The 23957-nt window shown below is 40.9% G+C and overlaps 4 non-coding genes across 4 annotated transcripts; all 4 read left to right on the top strand.

Moving 5' to 3' along the window:
* The first annotated feature begins 564 nt into the window (after window positions 1-564).
* LOC135020082 (U1 spliceosomal RNA) lies at window positions 565-728 on the top strand. The gene has a single exon (XR_010217565.1). It is a non-coding gene; the product is annotated as a U1 spliceosomal RNA (small nuclear RNA).
* Window positions 729-880: 152 nt separating this feature from the next.
* Window positions 881-1043, top strand: LOC135020117 (U1 spliceosomal RNA). Its single transcript, XR_010217599.1, has one exon. It is a non-coding gene; the product is annotated as a U1 spliceosomal RNA (small nuclear RNA).
* Window positions 1044-1714: 671 nt separating this feature from the next.
* LOC135020050 (U1 spliceosomal RNA) lies at window positions 1715-1878 on the top strand. Its single transcript, XR_010217535.1, has one exon. It is a non-coding gene; the product is annotated as a U1 spliceosomal RNA (small nuclear RNA).
* A 152-nt stretch (window positions 1879-2030) lies between these two features.
* On the top strand, window positions 2031-2193 carry LOC135020099 (U1 spliceosomal RNA). The gene has a single exon (XR_010217582.1). It is a non-coding gene; the product is annotated as a U1 spliceosomal RNA (small nuclear RNA).
* Window positions 2194-23957: the final 21764 nt, after the last annotated feature.

The raw sequence follows: 23957 nt of genomic DNA, 5'->3' as shown, positions 1-23957 counted from the left end.
CTGCTTACTTTGTGCCTTCCAACACACAATGCAAACTACAGGTAGTGCTGCAGGGCCCACACCCTTCTACTTGCCTCACAGAGCAGCTCTGGAGCTGTTACAGTGCCCAGCTGCTGCAAGAAATCATCTTGAATGCTTCAGGGGCTGGGGCATAGCCAACATGAGCCCCACACCGAAGGAGGGTGGAGATGTTTAATGTGAATTAGGGGTCATCCAAGCGCCACAAAAGGACGCCATGCCCTGCACATCCCTTTTTTCTTTTCATATGCAGACGAGGGTTGAAGCCAACTTTGACCCACTGCTTGGATGACATCACCATATGCAAATCCATCTGCTGCAGGCCTTCCCCCAGGAATGCTTGCACTAGTTGTTGCATTTGGTTTGTTGTTTGGGGGTGCTTCAGTATTAGGCAGCCTTCTGCCCTCCCATGTTCATCTGAAAATATGTGTTCTCCCTGCAGTTGTTGTCACCAGATGAGAGTTCCCTTGTGCTGCCTCAGTTGAATCGCCTTTACTTGACAGAGATGTGCCTGAGTAGCGGCCCTCCCCAGCCCTATCCCAAATCATACTTATTTTGCATAGGAGATACCATGGTCATGAAGATTGTTCTCCCAGGGTGAGGTTCATTCATTGCATTCTGGGTATGATGACCCCTGTGATTTCCCCAAATGTGGGAAACTTGACTGCATTATTTGTGGTAGTGGGGGACTGTGTTTGTGCTTTCCTCTGGTCAGCTCTGGTAAAAGTCAGATTTCTTTGTCTCAGATCTTCCTCTAGCCTTGTTCTTCTTTCGAGAGTTCCCTTGTGCTGCCTCAGTTGGATCTCCTTCACTTGACAGGGGGGTGCCCGAGCAGCGACCCTCCCCAGCTCTAGCCCAACTCCTACTTACCTGCCAGGTGAGATACTATGATCATGAAGGTGCTTCTCCCAGGGCAAGGCTCACCCATTGCACTCTGGGTGTGCTGCCCCTGTGATTTCCCCAAATGTGGGAAACTTGACTGCATAATTTGTGTTTCCCCTGGTCGGCTCTCGTATAATTCAGATCTCTTTGTCTCAGGTCTCTCTCCAGCCTAGTTTGCTGTCTGTTTCCACTTCTCTTTTCTTGAGCCGCTCCCTTCTATGCCCTTGCGCACTATCCTGACTTCTCCCGTCTGCTTACTTTGTGCCTTCCAACGCACAATGCGAACTACTGGTAGTGCTGCAGGGCCCACACCCTTTTAGTTGCCTTACAGAGCATCTCTGGAGCTGTTACAGTGCCCAGCTGCAGCAAGAAATCAGCTTGAATGCTTCAGGGGCTCGGGCATAGCCAACATGAGCCCCACACCGAAGGAGGGTGGAGGTGTTTAATGCGAACTAGGGGTCATCCAAGCGCCGCAAAAGGCCGCCATGCCCTGCACGCCCCTTTTCTCTTTTCATATGCAGATTAGGGTTGAAGCCAACTTTGACCCACTGCTTGGATGACATCACCATATGAAAATCCATCTGCTGTAGGCCTTCCCCCAGGAATGCTTGTACTAGTTGTTGCATTTGGTTTGTTGTTTGGGGGTGCTTCAGTATTAGGCAGCCTTCTGCCCTCCCATGTTCATCTGAAAATATGTGTTCTCCCAGCAGTTGTTGTCCCCAGATGAGAGTTCCCTTGTGCTGCCTCAGTTGAATCTCCTTTACTTGACAGAGATGTGCCTGAGCAGCGGCCCTCCCCAGCTCTATCCCAAATCATACTTATTTTGCATAGGAGATACCATGGTCATGAAGATTGTTCTCCCAGGGTGAGGTTCATTCATTGCATTCTGGGTATGCTGACTCCTATGATTTCCCCAAATGTGGGAAACTCGACTGCATTATTTGTGGTAGTGGGGGACTGTGTTTGTGCTTTCCTCTGGTCAGCTCTGGAAAAAGTCAGATTTATTTGTCTCAGATCTTCCTCTAGCCTTGTTCTTCTTTCAAGAGTTCCCTTGTGCTGCCTCAGTTGGATCTCCTTCACTTGACAGGGGGGTGCCCGAGCAGCGACCCTCCCCAGCTCAAGCCCAACTCCTACTTACCTGCCAGGTGAGATACTATGATCATGAAGGTGCTTCTCCCAGGGCAAGGCTCACCCATTGCACTCTGGGTGTGCTGCCCCTGTGATTTCCCCAAATGTGGGAAACTCGACTGCATAATTTGTGTTTCCCCTGGTCGGCTCTCGTATAATTCAGATCTCTTTGTCTCAGGTCTCTCTCCAGCCTAGTTTGCTGTCTGTTTTCACTTCTCTTTTCTTGAGCCGCTCCCTTCTATGCCCTTGCGCACTATCCTGACTTCTCCCGTCTGCTTACTTTGTGCCTTCCAACGCACAATGCGAACTACAGGTAGTGCTGCAGGGCCCACACCCTTTTAGTTGCCTTACAGAGCAGCTCTGGAGCTGTTACAGTGCCCAGCTGCTGCAAGAAATCAGCTTGAATGTTCTTCGTTGATTGATGGAAGAAACATCTTACAAAAACTCCCCAGATTATTGACTTTTTAAAGTTTTTCTAGGAAACGTTCTAGATGAATGCTTATTAGCGTTTGTCAGAATGTACGTTTGCAAAGTGTCTCTGTGGCGCAATCAGTTAGCGTGTTCAGTTATTATCCAAAAGGTTGGTGGTTCAATCCCACCCAGGGACGTAATTTACCTTGTTATCAGATTTTGGTGATCTTTAAGTAGACAAGTCAAAATTTCAAACCCCCTCTTGTGGTGTAGAGTACCTGGCCTTCTCTGATGTAATCAGAGTTAGATTTGATTAAGTGATTTTATAAAAAAAACAGCTAGGAAGCACAATTTAGCAGTGGGTTGCAGAGAAAAAGAAATATGCTGGCAAAAAAATCCAATTGAGTGATTAAACAGCTCTTCATTTTCTGGCTTTATTTTTATGCTAACAAATTTGTTCTCTGAAAAGTGTCCACAAAGCCAAGTATCTGATTAACACCTTTGTAGGGATGGTTTTTCACCTATTACTAAATTAAACTTGCTTCACTGGAAAGGCAGCAAGATGCATCATCATTTCAATATCTACTGAAATAATACAGGTTGACACCAGGAAACATTAACGCCACTGCATCCTTGCTGCTTTCTCATGTGGAAGTCTGTTTAATGTGAAAACAAGGTGATATCTAATTAGCACACAGGTAAGGAATTAAGAAAATCTTTATTTAAGGGTGAAAATGTTTCTCACAAAATCGTTGCCCCAATGCATCATTGAAATTCAAGCTGGAAAGATGATTTTAATATATCACTTGTACATTTTGTATTGCTCTTCTGGTGACAATGTAGTTTGTTTTTGTCAATTACCATTTTAATAATAGGGTAAAGAAAATTAAGTGGATTTTTGAAAGAAAACAATACTGTCAATATACTATTAAACAAATTAAAATGGTAAAAGTTATTGTACTTTAAGTAAAATTAAAAGAGCTAAAATATCAATCCCAATTTTGGATTACTTTAATAAAAAAAAAATGCATATAGCAGACGATAGTTTCAATCTGCCTACCTCTGGATTATCGGCCCAGCATGCTTCCATTGCAGTACTCTGCTGCACATGTAAGTGCAAGAGATCCTGAAGCACTCACTCATCATGGGAAAGTACCAATGTGTTTCTTCGTTGGTTGATGGAAGAAACATCTTACAAAAACTCTCCAGATTATTGACTTTTTAAAGTTTTTCTAGGAAACGTTCTAGATGAATGCTTATTAGCCTTTGTCAGTATGTACTTTTTGCAAAGTGTCTCTGTGGCGCAATCGGTTAGTGTGTTCGGCTATTAATCAAAAGGTTGGTGGTTCAATCCCACCCAGGGATGTAATTGATCTTGTGATCGGATTTTGGTGATATTTAAGTAGACAAGTCAAAATTTCAAACCCCCTGTTATGGTGTGGGTACCTGGCCTTCCCTGATGTAATCAGAGTTAGATTTGATTCAGTGATTTTATAAAAACAGCTAGGAAGCACAATTTAGCAGTAGGTTGCAGAGAAAAAAAATATGCTGGCAGAAAAATCCAATTGAGTGATTAAACAGCTCTTCATTTTCTGGCTTTATTTTTATGCTAACAAATTTGTTCTCTGAAAAGTGTCCACAAAGCCAAGTCTCTGATTAACACCTTTGTAAGGATGGTTTTTCACCTATTACTAAATTAAACTTGCTTCATTGGAAAGGCAGCAAGATGCATCCTCATTTCAATGTCTACTGAAATAATACAGGTTGACACCAGGAAACATTAACGCCACTGCATCCTTGCTGCTTTCTCATGTGGAAGTCTGTTTAATGTGAAAACAAGGTGATATCTAATTAGCACACAGGTAAGGAATTACGAAAATCTTTATTTAAGGGTGAAGATGTTTCTCACAAAATCGTTGCCCCAATGCATCATTGAAATTCAACCTGGAAAGATGATTTTAATATATCACTTGTACATTTTGTATTGCTCTTCTGGTGACAATGTAGTTTGTTTTTGTCAATTACCATTTTAATAATAGGGTAAAGAAAATTAAGTGGATTTTTGAAAGAAAACAATACTGTCAATATACTATTAAAACAAATTAAAATGGTAAAAGTTATTGTACTTTAAGTAAAAATAAAAGAGCAAAAATATCCATCCCAGTTTTGGATTACTTTAATTAACAAAAAAAATGCATATAGCAAAGGATAGTTTCAATCTGCCTACCTCTGGGTTATGGGCCCAGCATGCTTCCATTGCAGTACTCTGCTGCACATGTAAGTGCAAGAGATCCTGAAGCACTCACTCATCATGGGAAAGTACCAATGTGTTTCTTCGTTGGTTGATGGAAGAAACATCTTACAAAAACTCTCCAGATTATTGACTTTTTAAAGTTTTTCTAGGAAACGTTCTAGATGAATGCTTATTAGCCTTTGTCAGTATGTACTTTTTGCAAAGTGTCTCTGTGGCGCAATTGGTTAGTGTGTACGGCTATTAACCAAAAGGTTGGTGGTTAAATCCTACCCAAGGACGTAATTGACCTTGTCATCAGATTTTGGTGATATTTAAGTAGACAAGTCAAAATTTCAAACCCCCTCTTATTGTGTAGGGTACCTAGCCTTCTCTGATGTAATCAGAGTTAGATTTGATTCAGTGATTTTATAAAAACAGCTAGGAAGCACAATTTAGCAGTGGGTTGCAGAGAAAAAGAAATATGCTGGCAAAAAAATCCAATTGAGTGATTAAACAGCTCTTCATTTCTGGCTTTATTTTTATGCTAACAAATTTGTTCTCTGAAAAGTGTCCACAAAGCCAAGTCTCTGATTAACACCTTTGTAGGGATGGTTTTTCACATATTACTAAATTAAACTTGCTTCATTGGAAAGGCAGCAAGATGCATCCTCATTTCAATGTCTACTGAAATAATACAGGTTGACACCAGGAAACATTAACGCCACTGCATCCTTGCTGCTTTCTCATGTGGAAGTCTGTTTAATGTGAAAACAAGGTGATATCTAATTAGCACACAGGTAAGGAATTAAGAAAATCTTTATTTAAGGGTGAAGATGTTTCTCACAAAATCGTTGCCCCGATGCATCATTGAAATTCAAGCTGGAAAGATGATTTTAATATATCACTTGTACATTTTGTATTGCTCTTCTGGTGACAATGTAGTTTGTTTTTGTCAATTACCATTTTAATAATAGGGTAAAGAAAATTAAGTGGATTTTTGAAAGAAAACAATACTGTCAATATACTATTAAAACAAATTAAAATGGTAAAAGTTATTGTACTTTAAGTAAAAATAAAAGAGCAAAAATATCAATCCCAGTTTTGGATTACTTTAATTAACAAAAAAAATGCATATAGCAAAGGATAGTTTCAATCTGCCTATCTCTGGGTTATGGGCCCAGCATGCTTCCATTGCAGTACTCTGCTGCACATGTAAGTGCAAGAGATCCTGAAGCACTCACTCATCATGGGAAAGTATCAATGTGTTTCTTCATTGGTTGATGAAAGAAACATCTTACAAAAACTCTCCAGATTATTGACTTTTTAAAGTTTTTCTAGGAAACGTTCTTGATGAATGCTTATTAGCCTTTGTCAGTATGTACTTCTTGCAAAGTGTCTCTGTGGTGCAATTGGTTAGTGTGTAAGGCTATTAACCAAAAGGTTGGCGGTTCAATCCCACCCAGGAACGTAATTGACCTTGTGATCAGATTTTGGTGATATTTAAGTAGACAAGTAAAAATTTCAAACCCCCTCTTATTGTGTAGGGTTCCTGGCCTTCCCTGATGTAATCAGAGTTAGATTTGATTCAGTGATTTTATAAAAACAGCTAGGAAGCACAATTTAGCAGTAGGTTGCAGAGAAAAAAAATATGCTGGCAGAAAAATCCAATTGAGTGATTAAACAGCTCTTCATTTTCTGGCTTTATATTTATGCTAACAAATTTGTTCTCTGAAAAGTGTCCACAAAGCCAAGTCTCTGATTAACACCTTTGTAAGGATGGTTTTTCACCTATTACTAAATTAAACTTGCTTCATTGGAAAGGCAGCAAGATGCATCCTCATTTCAATGTCTACTGAAATAATACAGGTTGACACCAGGAAACATTAACGCCACTGCATCCTTGCTGCTTTCTCATGTGGAAGTCTGTTTAATGTGAAAACAAGGTGATATCTAATTAGCACACAGGTAAGGAATTAAGAAAATCTTTATTTAAGGGTGAAGATGTTTCTCACAAAATTGTTGCCCCGATGCATCATTGAAATTCAAGCTGGAAAGATGATTTTAATATATCACTTGTACATTTTGTATTGCTCTTCTGGTGACAATGTAGTTTGTTTTTGTCAATTACCATTTTAATAATAGGGTAAAGAAAATTAAGTGGATTTTTGAAAGAAAACAATACTGTCAATATACTATTAAAACAAATTAAAATGGTAAAAGTTATTGTACTTTAAGTAAAAATAAAAGAGCAAAAATATCAATCCCAGTTTTGGATTACTTTAATTAACAAAAAAAATGCATATAGCAAAGGATAGTTTCAATCTGCCTATCTCTGGGTTATGGGCCCAGCATGCTTCCATTGCAGTACTCTGCTGCACATGTAAGTGCAAGAGATCCTGAAGCACTCACTCATCATGGGAAAGTATCAATGTGTTTCTTCATTGGTTGATGAAAGAAACATCTTACAAAAACTCTCCAGATTATTGACTTTTTAAAGTTTTTCTAGGAAACGTTCTTGATGAATGCTTATTAGCCTTTGTCAGTATGTACTTCTTGCAAAGTGTCTCTGTGGTGCAATTGGTTAGTGTGTAAGGCTATTAACCAAAAGGTTGGTGGTTCAATCCCACCCAGGAATGTAATTGACCTTGTGATCAGATTTTGGTGATATTTAAGTAGACAAGTCAAAATTTCAAACCCCCTCTTATTGTGTAGGGTTCCTGGCCTTCTCTGATGTAATCAGAGTTAGATTTGATTCAGTGATTTTATAAAAAAAAGCTAGGAAGCACAATTTAGCAGTGGGTTGCAGAGAAAAAAAATATGCTGGCAAAAAAAATCCAATTGAGTGATTAAACAGCTCTTCATTTTCTGGCTTTATTTTTATGCTAACAAATTTGTTCTCTGAAAAGTGTCCACAAAGCCAAGTCTCTGATTAACACCTTTGTAAGGATGGTTTTTCACCTATTACTAAATTAAACTTGCTTCATTGGAAAGGCAGCAAGATGCATCCTCATTTCAATGTCTACTGAAATAATACAGGTTGACACCAGGAAACATTAACGCCACTGCATCCTTGCTGCTTTCTCATGTGGAAGTCTGTTTAATGTGAAAACAAGGTGATATCTAATTAGCACACAGGTAAGGAATTAAGAAAATCTTTATTTAAGGGTGAAGATGTTTCTCACAAAATCGTTGCCCCGATGCATCATAGAAATTCAAGCTGGAAAGATGATTTTAATATATCACTTGTACATTTTGTATTGCTCTTCTGGTGACAATGTAGTTTGTTTTTGTCAATTACCATTTTAATAATAGGGTAAAGAAAATTAAGTGGATTTTTGAAAGAAAACAATACTGTCAATATACTATTAAAACAAATTAAAATGGTAAAAGTTATTGTACTTTAAGTAAAAATAAAAGAGCAAAAATATCAATCCCAGTTTTGGATTACTTTAATTAACAAAAAAAATGCATATAGCAAAGGATAGTTTCAATCTGCCTATCTCTGGGTTATGGGCCCAGCATGCTTCCATTGCAGTACTCTGCTGCACATGTAAGTGCAAGAGATCCTGAAGCACTCACTCATCATGGGAAAGTATCAATGTGTTTCTTCATTGGTTGATGGAAGAAACATCTTACAAAAACTCTCCAGATTATTGACTTTTTAAAGTTTTTCTAGGAAACGTTCTTGATGAATGCTTATTAGCCTTTGTCAGTATGTACTTCTTGCAAAGTGTCTCTGTGGTGCAATTGGTTAGTGTGTAAGGCAATTAACCAAAAGGTTGGTGGTTCAATCACACCCAGGAACATAATTGACCTTGTGATCAGATTTTGGTGATATTTAAGTAGACAAGTCAAAATTTCAAACCCCCTCTTATTGTGTAGGGTTCCTGGCCTTCTCTGATGTAATCAGAGTTAGATTTGATTCAGTCATTTAATAAAAAAAAGCTAGGAAGCACAATTTAGCAGTGGGTTGCAGAGAAAAAAAATATGCTGGCAAAAAAAATCCAATTGAGTGATTAAACAGCTCTTCATTTTCTGGCTTTATTTTTATGCTAACAAATTTGTTCTCTGAAAAGTGTCCACAAAGCCAAGTCTCTGATTAACACCTTTGTAGGGATGGTTTTTCACCTATTACTAAATTAAACTTGCTTCATTGGAAAGGCAGCAAGATGCATCCTCATTTCAATGTCTACTGAAATAATACAAGTTGACACCAGGAAACATTAACGCCACTGCATACTTGCTGCTTTCTCATGTGGAAGTCTGTCTAATGTGAAAACAAGGTGATATCTAATTAGCACACAGGTAAGGAATTAAGAAAATCTTTATTTAAGGGTGAAGATGTTTCTCACAAAATAGTTGCCCCAATGCATCATTGAAATTCAAGCTGGAAAGATGATTTTAATATATCACTTGTACATTTTGTATTGCTCTTCTGGTGACAATGTAGTTTGTTTTTGTCAATTACCATTTTAATAATAGGGTAAAGAAAATTAAGTGGATTTTTGAAAGAAAACAATACTGTCAATATACTATTAAAACAAATTAAAATGGTAAAAGTTATTGTACTTTAAGTAAAAATAAAAGAGCCAAAATATCAATCCCAGTTTTGGATTACTTTAATTAAAAAAAAAAAGCATACAGCAGAGGATAGTTTCAATCTGCCTACCTCTGGGTTATGAGCCCAGCATGCTTCCATTGCTGTACTCTGCTGCACATGTAAGTGCAAGAGATCCTGAAGCACTCACTCATCATGGGAAAGTACCAATGTGTTTCTTCGTTGGTTGATGGAAGAAACATCTTACAAAAACTCTCCAGATTGTTGACTTTTTAAAGTTTTTCTAGGAAACGTTTTAGATGAATGCTTATTAGCCTTTGTCAGTATGCACTTTCGCAAAGTGTCTCTGTGGCGCAATCAGTTAGTGTGTACGGCTATTAACTAAAAGGTTGGTGGTTCAATCCCACCCAGGGATGTAATTGACCTTGTTATCAGATTTTGGTGATCTTTAAGTAGACAAGTCAAAATTTCAAACCCCCTCTTATGGTGTAGGGTACCTGGCCTTCTCTGATGTAATCAGAGTTAGATTTGATTCAGTGATTTTATAAAAACAGCTAGGAAGCACAATTTAGCAGTGGTTTGCAGAGAAAAAAAATATGCTGGCAGAAAAATCCAATTGAGTGATTAAACAGCTCTTCATTTTCTGGCTTTATTTTTATGCTAACAAATTTGTTCTCTGAAAAGTGTCCACAAAGCCAAGTCTCTGATTAACACCTTTGTAAGGATGGTTTTTCATCTATTACTAAATTAAACTTGCTTCATTGGAAAGGCAGCAAGATGCATCCTCATTTCAATGTCTACTGAAATAATACAAGTTGACACCAGGAAACATTAACGCCACTGCATCCTTGCTGCTTTCTCATGTGGAAGTCTGTTTAATGCGAAAACAAGGTGATATCTAATTAGCACACAGGTAAGGAATTAAGAAAATCTTTATTTAAGGGTGAAGATGTTTCTCACAAAATCGTTGCCCCAATGCATCATTGAAATTCAAGCTGGAAAGATGATTTTAATATATCACTTGTACATTTTGTATTGCTCTTCTGGTGACAATGTAGTTTGTTTTTGTCAATTACCATTTTAATAATAGGGTAAAGAAAATTAAGTGGATATTTGAAAGAAAACAATACTGTCAATATACTATTAAAACAAATTAAAATGGTAAAAGTTATTGTACTTGAAGTAAAAATAAAAGAGCCAAAATATCAATCCCAGTTTTGGATTACTTTAATTAACAAAAAAAAAGCATATAGCAGAGGATAGTTTCAATCTGCCTACCTCTGGGTTATGGGCCCAGCATGCTTCCATTGCTGTACTCTGCTGCACATGTAAGTGCAAGAGATCCTGAAGCACTCACTCATCATGGGAAAGTACCAATGTGTTTCTTCGTTGGTTGATGGAAGAAACATCTTACAAAAACTCTCCAGATTATTGACTTTTTAAAGTTTTGCTAGGAAACGTTTTAGATGAATGCTTATTAGCCTTTGTCAGTATGAACTTTTGCAAAGTGTCTCTGTGGCGCAATCAGTTAGTATGTATGGCTATTAACCAAAAGGTTGGTGGTTCAATCCCACCCAGGGACCTAATTGACCTTGTTATCAGATTTTGGTGATCTTTAAGTAGACAAGTCAAAATTTCAAACCCCCTGTTATGGTGTAGGGTACCTGGCCTTCTCTGATGTAATCAGAGTTAGATTTGATTCAGTGATTTTATAAAAACAGCTAGGAAGCACAATTTAGCAGTGGGTTGCAGAGAAAAAAAATATGCTGGCAGAAAAATCCAATTGCGTGATTAAACAGCTCTTAATTTTCTTGCTTTATTTTTATGCTAACAAATTTGTTCTCTGAAATGTGTCCACAAAGCCAAGTCTCTGATTAACACCTTTGTAGGGATGGTTTTTCACCTATTACTAAATTAAACTTGCTTCATTGGAAAGGCAGCAAGATGTATCCTCATTTCAATGTCTACTGAAATAATACAGGTTGACACCAGGAAACATTAACGCCACTGCATCCTTGCTGCTTTCTCATGTGGAAGTCTGTTTAATGTGAAAACAAGGTGATATCTAATTAGCACACAGGTAAGGAATTACAAAAATCTTTATTTAAGGGTGAAGATGTTTCTCACAAAATTGTTGCCCCAATGCATCATTGAAATTCAAGCTGGAAAGATGATTTTAATATATCACTTGTACATTTTGTATTGCTCTTCTGGTGACAATGTAGTTTTTTTTGTCAATTACCATTTTAATAACAGGGTAAAGAAAATTAAGTGGATTTTTGAAAGAAAACTATACTGTCAATATACTATTAAAACAAATTAAAATGGTAAAAGTTATTGTATTTTAAGTAAAAATAAAAGAGCAAAAATATCAATCCCAGTTTTGATTACTTAAATTAACAAAAAAAATGCATATAGCAAAGGATAGTTTCAATCTGCCTACCTCTGGGTTATGGGTCCAGCATGCTTCCATTGCAGTACTCTGCTGCACATGTAAGTGCAAGAGATCCTGAAGCACTCACTCATCATGGGAAAGTACCAATGTGTTTATTCGTTGGTTGATGGAAGAAACATCTTACAAAAACTCTCCAGATTATTGATATTTTTAATGTTTTTCTAGGAAAAGTTCTAGATGTATGCTTATTAGCCTTTGTCAGTATGCACTTTTTGCAAAGTGTCTCTGTGGCGCAATCGGTTAGTGTGTTCGGCTATTAACCAAAAGGTTGGTGGTTCAATCCCACCCAGGGACGTAATTAAACTTGTGATCAGATTTTGGTGATATTTAAGTAGACAAGTCAAAATTTCAAACCCCCTCTTATGGTGTAGGGTACATAGCCTTCTCTGATGTAATCAGAGTTAGATTTGATTCAGTGATTTTATAAAAAAACAGCTAGGAAGCACAATTTAGCAGTGGGTTGCAGAGAAAAAAAAATATGCTGGCAGAAAAATCCAATCGAGTGATTAAACAGCTCTTCATTTTCTGGCTTTATTTTTATGCTAACAAATTTGTTCTCTGAAAAGTGTCCACAAAGCCAAGTCTCTGATTAACACCTTTGTAAGGATGGTTTTTCACCTATTACTAAATTAAACTTGCTTCATTGGAAAGGCAGCAAGATGCATCCTCATTTCAATGTCTACTGAAATAATACAAGTTGACACCAGGAAACATTAACGCCACTGCTTCCTTGCTGCTTTCTCATGTGGAAGTCTGTTTAATGTGAAAACAAGGTGATATCTAATTAGCACACAGGTAAGGAATTAAGAAAATCTTTATTTAAGGGTGAAGATGTTTCTCACAAATTTGTTGACCCAATGCATCATTGAAATTCAAGCTGGAAAGATGATTTTAATATATCACTTGTACATTTTGTATTGCTCTTCTGGTGACAATGTAGTTTGTTTTTGTCAATTACCATTTTAATAATAGGGTAAAGAAAATGAAGTGGATTTTTGAAAGAAAACAATACTGTCAATATACTATTAGAACAAATTAAAATGGTAAAAGTTATTGTACTTTAAGTAAAAATCAAAGAGACAAAATATCAATCCCAGTTTTGGATTACTTTAATTAACAAAAAAAAATGCATATAGCAGAGGATAGTTTCAATCTGCCTACCTCTGGGTTATGGGCCCAACATGCTTCCATTGCAGTACTCTGCTGCACATGTAAGTGCAAGAGATCCTGAAGCACTCACTCATCATGGGAAAGTACCAATGTGTTTCTTCGTTGGTTGATGGAAGAAACATCTTACAAAAACTCTCCAGATTATTGACTTTTTAAAGTTTTTCTAGGAAACGTTTTAGATGAATGCTTATTAGCCTTTGTCAGTATGTACTTTTGCAAAGTGTCTCTGTGGCGCAATCAGTTAGTATGTACGGCTATTAACCAAAAGGTTGGTGGTTCAATCCCACCCAGGGACCTAATTGACCTTGTTATCAGATTTTGGTGATCTTTAAGTAGACAAGTCAAAATTTCAAACCCCCTGTTATGGTGTAGGGTACCTGGCCTTCTCTGATGTAATCAGAGTTAGATTTGATTCAGTGATTTTATAAAAACAGCTAGGAAGCACAATTTAGCAGTGGGTTGCAGAGAAAAAAAATATGCTGGCAGAAAAATCCAATTGAGTGATTAAACAGCTCTTTATTTTCTGGCTTTATTTTTATGCTAACAAATTTGTTCTCTGAAAAGTGTCCACAAAGCCAAGTCTCTGATTAACACCTTTGTAAGGATGGTTTTTCACCTATTACTAAATTAAACTTGCTTCATTGGAAAGACAGCAAGATGCATCCTCATTTCAATGTCTACTGAAATAATACAGGTTGACACCAGGAAACATTAACGCCACTGCATCCTTGCTGCTTTCTCATGTGGAAGTCTGTTTAATGTGAAAACAAGGTGATATCTAATTAGCACACAGGTAGGAATTAAGAAAATCTTTATTTAAGGGTGAAGATGTTTCTCACAAAATCGTTGCCCCAATGCATCATTGAAATTCAAGCTGGAAAGATGATTTTAATATATCACTTGTACATTTTGTATTGCTCTTCTGGTGACAATGTAGTTTGTTTTTGTCAATTACCATTTTAATAATAGGGTAAAGAAAATTAAGTGGATTTTTGAAAGAAAACAATACTGTCAATATACTATTAAAACAAATTAAAATGGTAAAAGTTATTGTACTTTAAGTAAAAATAAAAGAGCCAAAATATCAATCCCAGTTTTGGATTACTTTAATTAACAAACAAAAAAATGCATATAGCAGAGGATAGTTTCAATCTGCCTACTGTACCTCTGGGTTATGGGCCCAGCATGCTTCCATTGCTGTACTCTGCTGCACATGTAAGTGCAAGAGATCCTGAAGCACTCAATCATCATGGGAAAGTACCAATGTGTTTCTTCGTTGGTTGATAGAAGAAACATCTTACAAAAACTCTCCAGATTATTGACTTTTTTAAGTTTTTCTAGGAAACGTTTTAGATGAATGCTTATTAGCATTTGTCAGTATGTGCTTTTGCAAAGTGTCTCTGTGGCGCAATCAGTTAGTGTGTACGGCTATTAACCAAAAGGTTGGTGGTTCAATCCCACCCAGGGACGTAATTGACCTTGTTATCAGATTTTGGTGATCTTTAAGTAGACAAGTCAAATTTCATACCCCCTGTTATGGTGTAGGGTACCTGGCCTTCTCTGATGTAATCAGAGTTAGATTTGATTCAGTGATTTTATAAAAACATCTAGGAAGCACAATTTAGCAGTGGGTTGCAGAGAAAAAGAAATATGCTGGCAAAAAAATCAAATTGCGTGATTAAACAGCTCTTCATTTTCTGGCTTTATTTTTATGCTAACAAATTTGTTCTCTGAAAAGTGTCCTCAAAGCCAAGTCTCTGATTAACACCTTTGTAGGGATGGTTTTTCACCTATTACTAAATTAAACTTGCTTCATTGGAAAGGCAGCAAGATGTATCCTCATTTCAATGTCTACTGAAATAATACAGGTTGACACCAGGAAACATTAACGCCACTGCATCCTTGCTGCTTTCTCATGTGGAAGTCTGTTTAATGTGAAAACAAGGTGATATCTAATTAGCACACAGGTAAGGAATTAAGAAAATCTTTATTTAAGGTTGAAGATGTTTCTCACAAAATTGTTGACCCAATGCATCATTGAAATTCAAGCTGGAAAGATGATTTTAATATATCACTTGTACATTTTGTATTGCTCTTCTGGTGACAATGTAGTTTGTTTTTGTCAATTACCATTTTAATAATAGGGTAAAGAAAATGAAGTGGATTTTTGAAAGAAAACAATACTGTCAATATACTATTAAAACAAATTAAAATGGTAAAAGTTATTGTACTTTAAGTAAAAATAAAAGAGACAAAATATCAATCCCAGTTTTGGATTACTTTAATTAACAAAAAAAAATGCATATAGCAGAGGATAGTTTCAATCTGCCTACCTTTGGGTTATGGGCCCAGCATGCTTCCATTGCTGTACTCTGCTGCACATGTAAGTGCAAGAGATCCTGAAGCACTCACTCATCATGGGAAAGTACCAATGTGTTTCTTCGTTGGTTGATGGAAGAAACATCTTACAAAAACTCTCCAGATTATTGACTTTTTAAAGTTTTTCTAGGAAACGTTTTAGATGAATGCTTATTAGCCTTTGTCAGTATGGACTTTTGCAAAGTGTCTCTGTGGCGCAATCAGTTAGTATGTACGGCTATTAACCATAAGGTTGGTGGTTCAATCCCACCCAGGGACCTAATTGACCTTGTTATCAGATTTTGGTGATCTTTAAGTAGACAAGTCAAAATTTCAAACCCCCTGTTATGGTGTAGGGTACCTGGCCTTCTCTGATGTAATCAGAGTTAGATTTGATTCAGTGATTTTATAAAAAAAGCTAGAAAGCACAATTTAGCAGTGGGTTGCAGAGAAAAAAAATATGCTGGCAGAAAAATCCAATTGAGTGATTAAACAGCTCTTCATTTTCTGGCTTTATTTTTATGCTAACAAATTTGTTCTCTGAAAAGTGTCCACAAAGCCAAGTCTCTGATTAACACCTTTGTAAGGATGGTTTTTCACCTATTACTAAATTAAACTTGCTTCATTGGAAAGGCAGCAAGATGCTTCCTCATTTCAATGGTAAGTCAACCTTCTTGCCCTATGTTCCCTCTCAACGGATGAAGACGCATCATTATCTACCGCAGTCATTTTGGCCCAATAGATATGCAAGAAGTTAAGATTCCCCTTTCTTTGCAGGTAGAGGAAGGAAAAGGAAGAGGTCTGTAGCCTCTTCAAGATCGCAGGACCAGAGATTGTCCTCTGCTTCTGCCAAATCCACTGCATGACACTGGGGCTTTCTTGCAGGAGCCCACACCAGTGGGGGCACGTCTAAAACTCTTCAGTCAGTTCTGGATTCATTCGGACCTGGACTCGTGGGTTTTACAAATAGTGTCCCAAGGGTACAAACTGGGGTTTCAAGACGTTCCCCCTCACCGATTGTTCAAATTGGCCTTAGTCAGCAGGGAGAAGGTTTTTATTCAAGCCTCTTCGTGGTCCCGAAGCCGGACGGCTCAGTCAGACCAATCTTAAATCTGAAATCCCTCAATTTCTTCCTAAAGAAATTCAATTTCAAGATGGAATTTCTCAGGGCAGTGATCTCCAGTCCGGAGGACGGAGATTTCATGGTTTTGGTAGACATAAAGGATGCCTACTTACATGTTCCCATTTAGCCACTGCCTCAAGCTACCTGAGGTTTGCAATTCAGGATTGTCATTACCAATTTCAGACATTGCCGTTTGGCCTGTCCACGGCTCCGAGGATTTTCACCAGGGTGATGGCGGAAATTATGGTTCTCCTTCGCAAGCAAGGAGTCACAATTATCCCGTACTTGGATGATCTCCTGATAAAGGCGAGATCCAGGGACCAGTTGGTGCAAAACATTGCACTCTCCCTGACAGTTCTTCAACAACATGGTTGGCTCCTAAACTTGCCAAAATCGCAGTTGGTCCCAATGACGCGGTTGTTGTTTTTGGGAGTCATACTGTTAGGCGCCGGGGTCCGCTTGATGGTCTGCGCGGCCTGGCACCTAGCAACTAGAGACGCCGTGCACGTACAGCCACCGGCTCCCTAGCAACGCTAGACACCGGGCGCGCTGAGCCGCACGGACCCTAGCAACGGGGACGCCACTGGCGGACCGCGTTCCCCGTTGCTAGGCTTTAGGAAATTAAGATATTCACCTGCTCTCTGGCCGTGCAGCAAGGCAGCTGCACGGCATTTATTCTAATCAGCCTTTAGCAGCTGATTAGAGGACTCCTTGTTAAATACACTCCCAGGGCTTCTCACAGACGCCGGTAATAGCTTCCTGCATGCTGCCTTTGTTTGCTGAGAGTCTGTTTCCAGTCCTGCTGTATCCGGTCATTCCAGTCCGCAAAAGTCCGGTATTCGGGAGTTGTCATCTCATCCCAAGAGGTCGTTTGGTTCCCTGGAGTCCTGACTGATCACCGTTTTATATCCAGTGGTGTTCGTGAGTTGCGGCTCTGCCGTGTGTTGCGGCTCAGCCGCTTTACCTTTTATATTTTGTGTTTGGAGCATTTGCGGAGGGTTCCGCTTCCACAAGTCCTCTCTGGTACTTGGCGGTGCCGGGTAGGAGAATTGGACAAGTGGATATTTTGGTTGTCCTTTTTCCTGGCGGTTTCTCCGCACATATTATAGTTTTGAGTTTGCTTAGCCCCTGGCCTGGTTGTTTAGTTAGAGGGCCTCTTGTTATCACCCTGTCTCGGGTTTCCCTTTGTCTCTCATTAAGACCGGGGGGCATCGAAGTTGGGCAGACATAATCCGCCCTTCAAACGCGGCTGCCAAGGGCTCAAGAAACCATAGTCTCGCAGGGGATTTCTGACAACACGGGTGAGACAACAGAGTAAGGGCGCCAGGGGCTATTTTCCTGTCCTGCTCCCTTCCCCAGCATTCCGTTCCAGTGCTCCAGTCCTTGCCATAAGATCTTCTCTGACCAGAGTGCTGGAATCATAACATTATTACCGGCCATACCAAAACTTAAAATTAAACGGGGTTTAATTTTTTCTCATTCAGTTTTGTGAGAGTTTATCGGCCTCATGAATCCAACAGGTTTAGGGCCAAATCCTGGTCAGCTCTTAGTCAGCCAGATTCAAGAACTTACTCAGATGGTTCAGGATCTTTCTCTTCGGGTGAAGTTGCAGGAAGATCTTTTGCGAGCTTCCCCAAGGGTAGTCCCTGAACCAAAGATGCATTTGCCTGACCGTTTTTCTGGTGATAGAAAAGAGTTTTTTAATTTTAAAGAATCCTGTAAACTTTATTTTCGTTTAAGACCGACTTCCTCGGGTACTGAATCTCAGCGGGTCGGGTTTATTATTTCTTTGCTCTAGGGGGATCCTCAGACCTGGGCATTTGGTTTAAGAGCAGAGGATCCGGCATTGTTGTCAGTTGACGCTTTTTTTGAGTCTTTAGGGCTCTTGTATGATGACCCTGATAGAGAGGCGTCCGCTGAAAGTCAGTTGCGCGCTCTCAGACAGGGTAGAAATCCTGCAGAGGTTTATTGTACGGAGTTTCGCCGTTGGTCGAACGACTGTGGCTGGAATGACCCAGCCCTGCGCAGTCAGTTTCGCCTCGGCTTATCAGAGTCTATAAAAGACAATCTCCTTCAGTACCCCGCTCCTGAGACTCTCGATAAACTCATGGAGCTTTCTATTAAGATTGATCGTCGTCTCAGAGAGCGGAGGGCTGAAAAAGGAGCACCTGTAAGGTCAAGTCCGTGTGTATATTCCATTCCTGAAGACGTAGAGGAGACCATGCAGATGGGTCTCTCCTGGCTGTCTCCTGAAGAAAGAGCCAGAAGGCAAAATTCTGGTCTTTGTCTGTACTGTGGGGGTAAGGGACATTTTGCTCGTAATTGTCCGAACAAGTCGGGAAACGCTTTGACCAGGTGAATTGTGAGGGGGTTCACCTAGGTCTGCAGCTTATCTCCTCGAATAACTCCCTTTTAGTCCCAGTTAAAGTTTCCTTTGGCAGCCTCAGTTCTTCGGTGTCGGCTTTTGTTGACAGTGGAGCTGCAGGAAACTTTATGGATTTAACTTGGGCTAAGGCCTTAGGCATTCCTCAGTTACCTTTGGGTAGGTGTGTCACCATGCATGGCTTAGATGGGAGTCCGCTGTCTAATGGGATTATTTCTCTCCGTACACCCCCTGTACTACTTACAGTAGGAGCTCTACATTCCGAGAAAATCGAGTTCTTTCTTACACATTGCCCAGCAGTTCCAGTTGTTCTGGGTCACCCTTGGCTGGCCTTTCATAATCCCACCATTGATTGGCGGTCGGGGGAGATTTCACATTGGGGTACTTTTTGTGATAAGGAATGTATCACGTTTCCAGTCAGAGTAGCAGCTATCATTCCAGAACTCATTCCGGTGGAATACCAGGAGTTTGCTGATGTTTTCTCCAAAGGCAATGCGGTCATTCTGCCTCCCCATCGGCCTTATGATTGTGCTATTGAGTTAATTCCTGGTGCCGCATTGCCAAAGGGAAGATTATATGCATTATCCGGGCCAGAAACTGCGGCTATGAATGATTATGTAAAGGAGAGCCTTGAGAAAGGATTTATTAGACCATCAAAATCTCCTTTAAGTGCAGGCTTCTTCTTTGTGGAGAAAAAGGATGGCTCGCTTAGACCTTGCATTGATTTTAGAGCCCTGAATAAGATCTCAGTTAAAAACACCTATCCTTTGCCGTTGATTTCTGTACTCTTTGATCAGTTACGTTCTGCTGTGATTTTTTCTAAAATTGACCTTAGAGGAGCGTACAACCTCATCCGAATTAAATCTGGAGATGAGTGGAAAACGGCCTTCAGTACTCAGTCGGGTCACTACGAATACCTGGTGATGCCGTTCGGCCTGTCCAATGCTCCGGCAGTTTTTCAAGACCTCATTAACGATGTGCTCCGTGACTTCCTAGGGAAATTCGTGGTCGTTTACTTAGACGACATCCTGATTTTTTCTAAATCAATGGAACAACATGTTACCCAGGTGCGTCTGGTTCTTCAAAAGTTATGTGAGAATCATTTATATGCCAAGCTGGAGAAGTGTGAGTTTCATGTCACGGAAGTATCTTTTTTAGGGTACATAATTTCCCCTCAGGGATTTTCCATGGAACCAAAGAAACTCCAGGCCATCCTTAGTCGGGCGCAACCCACCAATTTAAAAGCAATTAAGCGTTTTTTAGGGTTTGCGAATTATTATAGGAGGTTCATTCATTCTTTTTCTGACCTGGTTGCTCCCATTGTAGCTCTGACAAAGAAAGGAGCGGATCCTACCAACTGGTCGCGTAAAGCTGAGTTGTCCTTCCGGGCCTTGAAACAAGCCTTTGTCTCGGCTCCAGTCCTCAGACATCCTAATCCGGAATTGCCCTTTGTGGTGGAGGTTGATGCCTCGGAGGTTGGAGTGGGGGCTATCCTTTCTCAAAAGGATCCGGAGTCTCTGGAGTTACATCCTTGTGCCTTTATGTCCAGGAAATTCTCCTCCGCTGAATCCAACTATGACGTTGGTAATCGGGAGTTACTGGCGGTAAAATGGGCTTTCGAGGAGTGGAGGCATTGGCTGGAGGGAGCAAAACATACTATTTCGGTATTGACTGACCATAAGAACCTGCAATACATTGAATCGGCTAAGCGGCTTAATGCCCGGCAGGCACGTTGAGCATTATTTTTTACGCGTTTCAAATTTATAATCACTTTCAGGCCTGGTTCCAAGAATACTAAGGCTGATGCCCTGTCACATAGCTTTCTTCCGGTTCACAATAACAATCCTGTTACCCCCATACTTCCATCTTCGGTCATCTGGGCGGGCCTCACACAAGATTTATTTACCCAGTTAAAACAGCTTCAACACCAAGCTCCTAGAATTACTCCTGCTGGTCGTCTTTACGTCCCTGAGTTTTTGAGAGTTACTGTTTTAACGGAATTCCATGATAACAAAGTTTCAGGGCATCCAGGAGTCTCTAAGACATCGGAGTTAGTCTCTCGCTCAGTATGGTGGCCTGGTCTTTATAAAGACGTCAAGGAATTTGTTTATTCATGTCAGGTTTGTGCACAGCATAAGGTTCCCCGTTCCTTGCCCATCGGGCAACTTATGCCCTTAAATGTTCCTCTCAGGCCGTGGTCTCATATTTCCATGGATTTTGTGGTTGACCTTCCCCTTTCAGCCGGATTCCGAGTCATATGGGTGGTAGTGGACCGTTTTAGTAAAATGGCTCATTTTATTGCTCTTCCCCGATTGCCTTCTGCCCAAGGGTTGGCAGTTTTGTTTCTCCGCCATGTATTCAGGCTTCATGGGTTGCCTACTGATATTGTTTCTGATCGGGGTCCACAATTCATCGCACAATTCTGGAAATGTTTTTGTGCCTCATTGAAGATGAAATTGTCGTTAACATCCGGTTACCACCCACAATCCAACGGGCAAACCGAACGAGTTAACCAATCATTGAAACAATATATGCGCTTGTATTCAGCCAAACTCCAGAATGATTGGTCCGAGTTTCTTCCGTTGGCTGAATTTGCTTACAATAATTCTTGTCATTCCTCCACTAAAGAGTCTCCATTCTTTTCAGTTTTTGGTTTTCACCCCAGAGCTAATTCTTTTTTTCATCATTCCTCAGTCTCCTCGCTTACCTTAACCTCCCATCTCAGAGCCATTTGGAAAAAGGTGCACCTTGCTCTCAGAAAAGCGGCCTTTCGAGAGAAGAAATTTTCTGACAGGCTCCGACGTCCTTGCACTTTTAAGGTGGGAGATAGGGTGTGGTTGTCGACTCGCAACATCAGGCTTCGACAATCCTCAGCTAGACTGGGACCCAAATTTATTGGGCCATTTCTTATTATTAAAAGAGTCAACCCAGTTGCCTTTCGGTTACGTTTACCAAGATCTCTCAGGATTGGAAATACGTTTCATTGTTCCCTGTTGAAACAATACGTTTCTTCCAGTAGATTTCCTCGGAAGATCTCTCAGGGTAGATCTCCAGTGGATGTACAGGGACAACAGGAGTTCTTGGTAGAGAAGGTTCTCGATTCCAAATTGTCCCGGGATCGGCTGTATTTTCTGGTTCACTGGAAAGGCTATGGTCCGGAGGAAAGGTCTTGGGTCCTGGATAAGGATCTTCATGCCCCGAGGCTCAAGAGGGCATTTTTTCGGGAATTTCCTCAGAAACCTGGCTTTAGGGGTTCCTTGACCCCTCCTCAAGGGGGGGTACTATTAGGCGCCGGGGTCCGCTTGATGGTCTGCGCGGCCCGGCGCCTAGCAACTAGAGATGCCGTGCACGTACAGCCGCCGGCTCCCTAGCAACGCTAGACGCCGGGCGCGTTGAGCCGCACGGACCCTAGCAACGGGGACGCCACTGGCGGACCGCGTTCCCCGTTGCTAGGCTTTAGGAAATTAAGATATTCACCTGCTCTCTGGCCGTGCAGCAAGGCAGCTGCACGGCATTTATTCTAATCAGCCATTAGCAGCTGATTGGAGGACTCCTTGTTAAATACACTCCCAGGGCTTCTCACAGATGCCGGTAATAGCTTCCTGCATGCTGCCTTTGTTTGCTGAGAGTCTGTTTCCAGTCCTGCTGTATCTGGTCATTCCAGTCCGCAGAAGTCCGGTATTCGGGAGTTGTCATCTCATCCCAAGAGGTCGTTTGGTTCCCTGGAGTCCTGACTGATCACCGTTTTATATCCAGTGGTGTTCGTGAGTTGCGGCTCTGCCGTGTGTTGCGGCTCAGCCGCTTTACCTTTTATATTTTGTGTTTGGAGCATTTGCGGAGGGTTCCGCTTCCACAAGTCCTCTCTGGTACTCGGCGGTGCCGGGTAGGAGAATTGGACAAGTGGATATTTTGGTTGTCCTTTTTCCTGGCGGTTTCTCCGCACATATTATAGTTTTGAGTTTGCTTATCCCCTGGCCTGGTTGTTTAGTTAGAGGGCCTCTTGTTATCACCCTGTCTCGGGGTTCCCTTTGTCTCTCATTAAGACCGGGGGGCATCGAAGTTGGGCAGACATAATCCGCCCTTCAAACGCGGCTGCCAAGGGCTCAAGAAACCATAGTCTCGCAGGGGATTTCTGACAACACGGGTGAGACAACAGAGTTAGGGCGCCAGGGGCTATTTTCCTGTCCTGCTCCCTTCCCCAGCATTCCGTTCCAGTGCTCCGGTCCTTGCCATAAGATCTTCTCTGACCAGAGTGCTGGAATCATAACACATACTGGATACAGAAGAGGTTTTCTTCCAGTGGAAAGGCTATGGAGATCCAGAGTCTGGTCAAACAAATTCTGAAATCAGCAAGAGTGTTAATCCATCAATGCATTCAGTTGCTGGGGAAGATGGTTGTGGCCTACGAGGCCATTCAGTTTGGCAGGTTCCATGCCAGAGTGTTCCAGTGGGACCTGTTGGACAATTGGTCCGGATCCCACCTACACATGCACCGGAGGATAATCCTGTCTTCCAAGACCAGAATCTCACTCCATTGGTGGCTGCACAGTTCTCACCTCCTAGAGGGGCGATGGTTCGGGATCCAGGACTGAATCCTAGGGACCACAGATGCAACCCTCCGAGGCTGGGGAGCAGTCACACAGGGGGAAAACGTCCAAGGAAGATGGTCAAGTCAGGAAAGTTGTCTCCACATAAATGTTCTGGAGTTAAGGGCCATTTAATAACTGCAGACACAGTACACACTGGGACAGGTGCCCAGCATCCTCAACAGACTAAGAGAAAAGGATTTACCGGTAGGTATTAAAATCCTAGTTTCTCTAACGTCCTAGAGGATGCTGGGGACTCCGTAAGGACCATGGGGATAGACGGGCTCCACAGAGTTCATGATCTTCACTGAGGTAGCGCACAGCACTGCAGCTGTGCGCCATTTCTCCCATACACCTCACATACTCCGGTCACTGTAAGGGTGCAGGGCGCAGGGGGGGCGCCCTGGGCAGCAATATAAACCTCTTTTTGGCAAAAATATAACATATATACAGCTGGGCACTGTATATATGTATGAGCCCCCACCAATTTTACAGTTTAAGCGGGACAGAAGCCCGCCGCCGAGGGGGCGGGGCTTCTCCCTCAGCACTCACCAGCGCCATTTTTTCTCCACAGCACCGCTGAGAGGAAGCTCCCCGGACTCTCCCCTGCTTATACCACGGTAGAGAAGAGGGTTGAAAAGAGAGGGGGGGC

The sequence above is a fragment of the Pseudophryne corroboree genome, unplaced genomic scaffold, assembly GCF_028390025.1.
Source record: "Pseudophryne corroboree isolate aPseCor3 unplaced genomic scaffold, aPseCor3.hap2 scaffold_345, whole genome shotgun sequence".
NCBI classification, from domain to species: domain Eukaryota; kingdom Metazoa; phylum Chordata; class Amphibia; order Anura; family Myobatrachidae; genus Pseudophryne; species Pseudophryne corroboree.
Note: the sequence above shows the minus strand (reverse complement) of the source record. Positions and strands in the feature narration are given on the sequence as shown.